The sequence below is a fragment of the Trichomycterus rosablanca genome, chromosome 8 (assembly GCF_030014385.1).
Source record: "Trichomycterus rosablanca isolate fTriRos1 chromosome 8, fTriRos1.hap1, whole genome shotgun sequence".
Classification (NCBI taxonomy): domain Eukaryota; kingdom Metazoa; phylum Chordata; class Actinopteri; order Siluriformes; family Trichomycteridae; genus Trichomycterus; species Trichomycterus rosablanca.
This window is the reverse complement of record NC_085995.1, coordinates 10,422,283-10,433,246: the sequence shown is the minus strand read 5'-3', so window position 1 is coordinate 10,433,246 and position 10,964 is coordinate 10,422,283.

The window sequence follows — 10,964 nt, the reverse complement described above, 5'->3', positions numbered from 1 at the left end:
AAAGTGATGGACCAGGAAAATGAAATTAGCAAACTAATTTAAATATTAAAAATTGTAAATCTCTGGTCTTCTATCTAGCAGTGTTTAGACAGCTATGATATTTTTGACAGCCGCAATAATCAAATCGGTACGCATTTAAGTAGGATTGCAGCAGTGCATGAACGCTTGGATTTGTAGGACCAACCCAAACACTGCCACGTCCCCCCACTACTGTGTTCTCTTCACTGGCTGTTGGCATTTAGTTTAAAACAATGATTCTTGCTTACAAGGACACAAATGGATCAGCCCCAAACTACCTTAGAGATCTCAAAAAATCCTGCCCTGTACCACACAAGTCTTGCTCGTCTTGATCCTTTACCCAGAACTCAAGGAAGACGGACATCAAGGCTCTTCTTTGTACTAGCACCCAAGTGGTGGAACAAACTGCACCTGTCTGAGTCATCATCTTCACGATGATTAAAGACCCACCTCAAACATTTTCTAACATTAGCTCACCAGGAAACACCAGGTGCAAGGCATGAATACCCTGGACAGAGCAGCAATCCATTCCAGGGCTATAGCCAATCATGTTTGTGTACGTAGATGACCGGCCAGCTAACAGCACTGCTTAGATTTAAATCCGGACAGTGTAATTGACCACTGCACAGCCTGAGCACCGCTTGGGGGATGTTCCTGGATGTTCCTAAAATATCAGTGTTGTTTAATTGGTATACTCACACTTGTAGTTGTTCTTTATTTATAATAAAATGTAAGCAGAGCATCATTTGGTAGCCAGTGCCAGATTGTACTGGTTTGATTGATGAGCTATAGCTTTAGTAAACTGAACACTAATGCTAGGTTCATTGTTCATGCAGGATGCGTTGTCACTGTTGTACATCTAGCTCTGCTTTTTTAGTTTCTGTCTTTGTATATAATTTAATTTAATTTACAGTTTATTTACATTTATTTAACTCAACGTCCCCTAAACTCAAAATCTTTGAAACTCGACGCCCTTTGTCGAGAAATCTGTACCCTTAAATTTGACGTGTGTGTGACTGACGTTTTTTTCAGCGCTTGGCTTGAGCGGTGCGATAAAACGTCATCAAAGTGCGAATATGAGATGAATCTGCATTTGTGTGAAATAACCGTCTAATTCACTCAAAGCTCCACATGTATCTGTGTTTAGCTGGATTTTCCTCCTGTTTCACTTATAAACTAGTGTTATAGCTCGGGGTGCTGATAAATGGTGAGAATCAAATGCTTATCGTTAAAAAAAGCTTAATGTGACTTAATGTATTAAAAGAACGACACAGGAACACTAAACCTCTCTTAATTATTACTGCTTACAAGTTTTCTCCACTAATTAAATTCCTCGCTCGTTGTTTTAGTGCAACAAGTCATGTTAAGCTTTGTGCACCACCACACTCCATAGGAAATAACAGCACAGCAAGCGCAAATGCTGCTTCTCATGTGAATGCGCCTTTACTGAACGGAATACAGTATTCCAAGATCAAGCATCTTTACGATTCAGCAGCATAAGGAAACAGTAAAGAAGTAAAGCTAATGATCAGGTTTTATTGTATTTAACTGTTTTTTTTTTTTTTATTGAATTTCAGTGTTTTTTATATTTTATGTGTTATTTTCTGTGTTCAAGTGTCAAAAACAAGCCCATTATTTTACATTAGCCTTAAATATATACAGTTCCACAGGACCTTAAAATGCATTTACAGGTTTCCCATACATCCTTATGAAACTCAACATCTTATAAACTTGACGCCACTCCCAGAACTGATGTCCAGTTTTAAGGTACCAAATAAAATCCAATTCTTTCCTTAATAGCGTCTCTCTTTGTACTTGCCTGCTGCCAGAGCTTAATAAATAATTAAACATGTAATTTAGAGTCAGGTGATGTTCCATTTAACACACATTAACTACTTCTGTGATTTCAGCCTTGGACACTCCAAAGCACGGTTGTATTTTGGGTACCTTTAACACATTAGAGCAAATGAAGTGTCAAGACTGATTCCGGCTCCCTTTACCCCTTAGAGGTTGAAGGAGCCATCTGGGATGCCTAACTGTCTTGTGGAGAAGCTTCTTGCCAGAGATGAACTATAACTCCAAGTACGTGTTTCATGTTTCATACCACCGTGGTGACCCCTCGCTCAATTATATAGCTGACCTGGGTTTGATGACATAACCTCTTTAAATTGGGGTGCGCTTGCCCTGTGGGACAGCCTGTTGCCTGTCAGGCCATGTCAGCTTTGCATGTAAAGCAGACACTTCCCAGATCAGTCCCACTGGGCTCGGCACTGCTGAGGGACTCCAGGCGAATAAAGCGCTCATTTCATTCAGACTTCAGTGCCTACTGTCAACCGCTTATCGCGGGTCAGAAAGCCACACTGACATGTTAAAGCCCTCCTAAAAACTATACATAAATCTTCAGAATTCTTTTCCTACATCTATTTTCATTCACTCAGTCTGCTGTTTATATTGTATGACCGTGTGAACAAACCTAAATGTGCTTAAAGATGTAGTACTCTAGGCTGCTACTTGGAAGAATTGCTCAGCTTTCACACTAGACAGCTCAGTTACTTTTAGTCAGTCTTCTTGTGATCATTGGGGTGCACTTAAGAGTTGATGTATTTTTATACCGCTTGGAATTAAGTTTAGGTGTTTCAGCTACACGCACCACTAACATGTAGACCATCAGTATAAAATTATTGCAATTATGACCTCAAATCCAATATATGAATAAATAAATAAATACATTAATAATTTTTTGACCAGTACTCAATTAAAAACAATACAGACAAGATACACCGATCAGCCATAACATTAAAACCACCTCCTTGTTTCTACCCTCACTGTCCATTTAATCAGCTCCACTTACCATATAGACTTTGTAATTCTACAGTTACTGACAAGTCCATCTGTTTCTCTGCATGCTTTGTTGCTGTACTTCAATGGTCAGGACTCTCCCAGGACCACTACAGAGCAGGTATTATTTGGGTGGTGGGTCATTCTCAGCACTGCAGTGACACCGACATGGTGGTGGTGTGTTAGTGTGTGTTCTGCTGGTATGAGTGGATCAGACACAGCAGCGTTGCTGGAGTTTTTAAATACTGTGTCCACTCACTGTCCACTCTGTTAGACACTCCTACCTAGTTGGTCCACCTTGTAGATGTAAAGTTGATCATCTACGTATTGCTGCTGTTTGAGTTGGTCATCTTCTAGACCTTCATCAGTGGTCACAGGATGTTGCCCACGGGGTGCTGTTGGCTAGATATTTTTGGTTTGGTGGACTATTCTCAGTCCAGCAGTGACAGTGAGGTGTTTAAAAACTCCATCAGCATTGCTGTGTATGATCCACTCATACCAGCACAACACACACTAACACACCACCACCATGTCAGTGTCACTGCAGTGCTGAGAATGATCCACCACCTATATAATACCTGCCCTGTAGTGGTCCTGGGAGAGTCCTGACCATAGAAGAACAGCGTGAAAGAGGGTTAACAAAGCATGCAGAGAAACAGATGGACTACAGTCAGTAATTGTAGAACTACAAAATGCTTCTATATGGTAAGTGGAGCTGATTAAATGGACAGTGAATGTAGAAACAAGGAAGTGGTTTTAATGTCATGGCTTATCAGTGTATACGTTCTTGCGATTATTGGGGTGCGCCTAATGAGGTTGATATTTTTTGACACTTACTGCTAACATGTAGAAAATTAATTATATAAAATTATTGTAATTAAAACCCCTAAATTAAATAAATAAATACACTTACTCACTCCCTGTCTTAACTGCTTATCCAATCAGGGTCAGAGAACATGCAAACTCTGCACAAAAAGGACCCAGACCGCCCCGCCTGGAGATCGAACCCAGACCTTCTTGCTGTGAGGCGACAGTGTTACCCACCGAGCCATCGTGCCGCCCTAAGTAAATACAGACATAATTTTTGACCTGTATTCAATTGAAAACCGCAAAAACAAGATATGTACAGTCTTAAGTCATTTTAATATAAAAGATTTATTGTATATTTGATGGCTGCAACACAATGCAATCCCTTGTTTACTCATTCTGGAATTACTTGATTTGGTTTCACCCTTAAATTTATGAAACAATAAATTGTCATGAATCCACTTTATTTATTTGCTGTTTTTTTTTCTTATCACGTCTTTCAAAGCTAAAACAAACTAAAATACATTTGATAACTTAGAAACTTTATCAGGATACTGCTAAATACTATTCTTCCCATTTCATTTGCATCCTTTACCACTTTTTTTATCATGCTTGGTCAGGGTCATGGTGGGTCAGGTTTCCCTAGAATTACTGGCCGCATTTTAGTAACTCACCCTGAACAGGATGTCAATCAATCGTGGGGCCTCGGCCATCCCCCAACTCACCAGACATAGTCAATCATGTCTGTGAGTAGACGCTCGACCTGTTGAAAGCACCATTGGGGATTCGAACCCTGGATCCTAGCTGTAATGGGCTAGTGTAATTTTAAGCTGCACCACCATGTCAAGACTGTCAGTATTTTTATGTACTGTATATTATTTTTAGTGTATATTATTTTAAGCTTGGTCATTTGTAACCTAGCCAGCCATAACATTAAAACCACCTCCTTGTTTCTACACTCACTGTCCATTTTATTAGCTCCACTTACCATATAGAAGCACTTTGTAGTTCTACAATTACTGACTGTAGTCCATCTGTTTCTCTGCATGCTTTGTTACCCACTTTCATGCTGTTCTTCAATGCTCAGGACCACTACAGAGCAGGTATTATTTGGGTGGTGGATCATTCTCAGCACTGCAGTGACACTGACATGGTGGTGGTGTGTTAGTGTGTGTTGTGCTGGTATGAGTGGATAAGATACAGCAATGCTGATGGAGTTTTTAAACACCTCACTGTCACTGCTGGACTGAGAATAGTCCACCAACCAAAAATATCCAGCCAACAGCGCCCCATGGGCAGCGTTCTTTGACCACTGATGAAGGTCTAGAAGATGACCAACTTAAACATCAGCCATAGATGAGCGATCGTCTCTGACTTTACATCTACAAGGTGGACCAACTAGGTAGAAGTGTCTAATAGAGTGGACAGTGAGTGGACACAATATTTAAAAACTCCAGCAGTGCTGCTGTGTCTGATCCACTCATACCAGCACAACACACACTAACACACCACCACCATGTCAGTGTCACTGCAGTGCTGAGAATAATTCACCACCTAAATAATACCTACTCTGTAGTGGTCCTGTGGGGGGTCCTGACCATTGAAGAACAGGGTGAAAGCAGGTAAAAAAGCATGTAGAACTACAAAGTGCTCATATATGGTAAGTGGAGCTGATAAAATGGACCGTGAGTGTAGAAACAAGGAGGTGGTTTTAATGTCATGGCTGATCAGTGTATGTGCTCAGCCTCGTGGCGAACAAAGGACAACTTGACACATGATTCTTAAAATAATATTTTTAATATTACTTATTATCATAAAGATATATTTACACACTTTACAGAAATAGAAAATAAAAAACACAAAGCTACGCATGAAAGGAAAAAAAAAGTACTCCAAGAGCTAAAGCTTATATTTTATAAATTAGAAACCAAAAGTTCAAATATGTACACAGTATTTTAACCATTTCCGATACGCTTTATTTATTCATTCATTTATTTATTCAATTATTCTTGCTCGGTTTAACATCGAAACAGAGACGGAGACTGTACATTTGGCCTGGTGAGTTCTATGAGCGCATATCTTGAGCAGGACGGATGAGGATTTAATACCTTTTCTTTACAGGCCTAGTAATACTGTTGGGGAGTCAAAGCTGGCTGTGGATTACACAGGTATCCTCGGACTGTTCGAGATAAAGTGAATCAGTGTGCTGAACGAACTGGCCATGGTTATGACGAGGTATTGACATGGTTTGGGATTTAGGTTGGGAGTGGAGTCTTATTATTATTATTATTATTAGACGCTGGAATATTCAGATCGTTCTCAGTCCCTCACCCATGGGATAGAAGAATCTGTATCTAGTTATACTCTTGATTGCTCTGCTGGTTGATGTGTGGATCTGTGGGATTGAGTTTTGGTTATTTGATCTTTCTTTTTCTTTATTATCGTGTTGGAGATGTGATGGTTAAAGGTCAGTGGAAAATAATGTAATAACAATGTAATAACAACTATGTGAGTTCAGTACTGACTGCGTTTTGCATTTCCATCCCTTAGATACTCAACCTAGACTCTTAGAGAGTCTAAATTTCAATTGCCACAACTTACTCGCCACTATACAAACATTCTCTCAATTGCTTTCCTTCCTACACATGCAAAATCAGATTTCTATAGCAAATATGATCAAATTTCTGTAAAAATAATAAAAATAACCACTGGAACCTGCTTTGAAGTGCATAGAAACATTACAATGGATTCTAAAATATGTGACAAACTAAGTGAACTTACAAAAAAATACAGTTAAATGTTTCTTCTTACTCTGCAACACTAAAGTATTAGGTTTATTTAAGTTTTAGCTCTGTGTGTGTTTGTGTGTGTTCCATAAGCACTGTAAGATCGATGCTCTGGTCGGAACCATATGCTGCACCAGGCAGGACAGAAAAGTGTCAAAGCACACAGCAAATAATAGTTTTTTTTGTAATACATTCATACACTCACATACACACAACATATGTATCTCAAGGTAAGCTTTGGACAACCAGCTATGCAAGAATCAGTTAATAAATTGTCTCGATAAAGCGGAAAAGCACGTCATGCCATGAGAACATCTTGACTGGCATGCCGATACAGAACGCCGCTGGAGCAAAGTCAAGTGATTGCTGATTGCTAGGGGTAACAGGCTTTGGATGTTTATGTTTACGATGAGTTTGTCCTTGTATGTCAGATCTAACAGATTACTGATGGGCTGTGTTACGTAGCGTTCGTAGGGGGCCTTTTTTTTTTTTTAACCCTTGAATTGTGCTGAATTGCTGCTTCACTTTACTCCCTGGTGGGAGAGCTCAGCTGGTGCAGAAATTTAAGATACATTCATGATTAACAGTGTGGATGCAGAAGAACCTGCATCTCTAAAAGAAGCAGAGTAGTGATTATAACCCTGGCTTTTTAATCCTATTTATAGCTTTAAGTTTAGCCCATTTTACACTTAGAAGAGTGTGTTAATACCAGGTAATGTTTGGCCTTTTTGTTTTTCACACATGCAGCATTCACATGGCAATTTACCATGTAGCCCCATAAAAAAAAAGTTATGTAAATTTAATGTTATGGAAATATGAACCCATTACAAACAATGACTAGTTGTACATCCAGAGTACCTTTTAATTTAATCCCTTAAATCCATCATGTAAGTAATTTTACAGACCACGCCTAATTATATCAAATAATACAATATCTAACCCATAACAGACAGTTGTGCTCTTTATAGACACAGAGTTTGGAGTATAGACTTATGCATGTATTATAAACCCAGCTCTGCACAATATCATAATCCGACATCTATTAATAAACATTTTAATTTTATATTTTCTTTCTGGTGTCTGTTTAACGTGCAAATGTGCATCAGTTATCATAACTATCTTGGCATTTTTGCCTGTTAAATAGCCAGAAACCAGTACCTATGACCTAGGTTAGAGGTTAGGTCCCTAATATTTTAATATTTTGAATTAAAATACCCAATAAGCTACAGGTAAATATGCAGAGAAAGGTGCATGTGTGAAAAGGTTGTTATTATTATTATTATTACAACCCCAATTCAGAAAAATTTGGGACAGTATGGAAAATGCAAATAAAATAAAAATGCAGTGTTCCTTACATTTACTTTGACTTTTATTTGATTTCATTTGTTAATAAACATCCATTCCTGCATGTCAGGCCTGCAACACATTCCAAAAAAAGTTGGGACGGGGCAATTTAGGGCTAGTAATGAGGTGAAAAAACTAAATAATGATGTGATTCCAAACAGGTAATGTCAACAGGTGATTGTAATCACGGTAAAAAAGCAGCATCCAGGAAAGGCTGAGTCTTTGATGAGCAAAGATGATCAGAGGATCTCCAGTTTGTCAACAAATGTGTGAGAAAATGATTGAAATGTTTAAAAACAATGAACCTCAAAGAAAGAAAGATTGGAAGAGATTGGCATATTTCTCCCTCTACAGTGCATAATATCATTAAACCATTCAAGGAATCAGAAAGAAATTTCAGTGCATTAAGGCCAAGGGTGCAAGCTTAAGCTGAACGCCTGTGATCTTCAATCCGTCAGACGGCACTGCATCAAGAACCGCCACTCAACAATAGCTGATATAACCACATGGGTGAGGGATTACTTTGGCAAACCTTTGTCAAGCACTACAATACAGAGTTACATGCACAAATACCACTTAAAACTTTACTGTGCAAAAAAGAAACCTTATGTTAACCATGTCCAGAAGCGGCGTTGACTTGGACCATCACACAGTGGAAACGTGTATTGTGGTCTGATGGCATTCCAGGTCTTTTAAGACAAAAAGGACCATCCAGACTTTTATCAGCACATCTTAAGACATGATTGCAGGACAAATGGGACCAAAAAAAAGCTGAAACACTAAATCACTTGGTCTTTTAAGTGTGGTGAAAAGGAAAGGCAACATTACAAAGTGGTACATGCTTTACTGTTAACTTTTTTTGGAATGTGTTGCAGGCCTGAAATGCAGGAATGGATGTTTATCAATAAATGAAAAGAAGTTGAGCAGATAAAACATGAAATATCTCAGGTTCATCCTGTCTGCAATCAAATAAAAGTCAAAGTAAATGTAAGAAACTCCAAGCTGTCCCAACTTTTTCTGATCTGGGGTTGTATTTTTTGCCCTGCTAATGCACAGGTACTGTCTCATTTTGTGGCCGCATTATTAATACAACTGTCTACATCTCTGACAAAGCATTAACAACAACAGTGCGACTACAATTCTTTGTATTTACAGTAGAGTCGGATTTTATAAATTTTACATCAATGGCGTGAGGAATGGCTTAGTGAAGTGTGAGAAAGGGGACTAGTGGACTGATTGAAATAAAAATAATGACAATAATGCTGTCTGAGTAAGCAAAATAATCATGAATATGGTTAACAGTCTCATAAAAGCTTTGTGTCTCTGCATTATGGTTGCAAAAAGTGGAAAAATAAATGTCTACAAATAATGGCATTGATAGAAGGATGCCTGCTCCATTTATACCCTTGATTAAAGAGTGTTACATGGTTAGAATAAACCCACCAGAGAAGAAGGTATGTGCGGTCACAACCTCAACCAATTTGACAATAAGCTCGGATTCTAAGGGCCTCTGGCTACACCGAACCTCCAACAACGCCCATCTGAAATAGGTTAGCGAGTGGATTCTTTAACCGCAGCAATCAAAGCAATGGCCACCTGCGCTGAAGAGGCACAGGACTAAAAGGCAACTGCTCCCAAAAAAACGGGAGAAGAATAATGGCTTGCAAAAAACTGAATCTGAATACATACAGTAGTTATAGTGGCGGATACATAGACAGAGGGATATATTTATATATAACATATACATAACATAGATATGTTGTACTCTGTACTGTGTTGTGCATGTGTACAAGTGTTCTTAAATAAATGCACGGAATAAAAACAGTTCTAATACAGGCTTCTCTCACAGCACATCACCCTGAGAAAAAGAAAAGAAATGTAAAATAAAGGCAAACTATTGTGGCCATCGTGTATATATACAGAGAAACCTTGATTTAACAGACTGAAAAGGGGGATAACTTGTCTGTAAAATGTGATTGTTCGAAACAGCGAGGTGCAAAAATATACCAAAACAGTGCTTATGTCCACATATGTGCACATATGATAAACAGTAAAATAAACAACATAAATAGATATGTAAATATGTTATGTAAAACATGTAAATAAGGCCGCTTAGGTGGCGCAGCGGTAAAAACAAGCTGGAACCAGAGCTGGGATCTCGAATACATCGTATTGAATCTCAGCTCTGCCTTGCCGGCTGAAGCTGAGCGGCCACATGAACAACAATTGGCCTGTTGTTCATATAAGTGGGACTAAGCCGGATAGGGTCTCTCTCTCATTACTGGTGCAATTACGACCTCTGCTGGCTGATTGATGGCGCCTGCACAGAGATGAGAAAAGAGTGCTCTTAGGGTGTGTCCCTCTGTACACGCAGCTAAGCTGCACTGCACTCGTCAAAGTGTAGGTGATAAGATGCATATGGCTGATGCCCACGTGTCGGAGGGGGCATGGGTTAGCTTCGTTCTCCTCAATCAGAGCAGGGATCGGCATTGGTGGAGAGGAAGCATGATGCAATGGGGCAATGGGATACGCTAAAAAGGGAGAAAATGCATGAAGAGAATATACAAAAAAAAACATGTATATAATACTACTGGGTAGAAATTTCCATTTACCTTGTGTGGTGGAGATTTTTTGCCAGTGTATAGTGGGGACTCGGAGTATAAATTACCAGACATAACTAAGCACTAGAACTTGCAGAAATGAGCATACAATGCTGAGGAAAAAAGCGAGAACAAAGCAAGCCTCCCGGCAAAACAAAGCCTATCACTCATGTAAACAGAGAGACGTGTGCTAGCTAGCAGATTACTGAACCAGACAATAAGACTGGACATTCGGTTTTCCAGATTTTGTCAGTTAAATCCGAAATCTGTTAAATGGAGGTCCGATAAATCTAGGTTCCTCTGTATATCTGTCCTAGGGGGCAACTGAACCATCACTTAGGCATTTGCAGAAGAGAGCACTATCGGTCAGTTTATAAACTAACAATTGGTCAGATTTCTTTAAATTGTCTACTTTTAAACCTTTACCTTTTCATCTTGGCTGTCCTAAACAAATGGTAAGATGCAGACATTGGGTGTGTTCGAAAACCTAGTGAGCTGCCTTGCTGCCTTGCTGCCTTACTGCCTACATAGGCAGCTGCCTAAGTAGAGAGGATTCTAAGTCATTGACTTA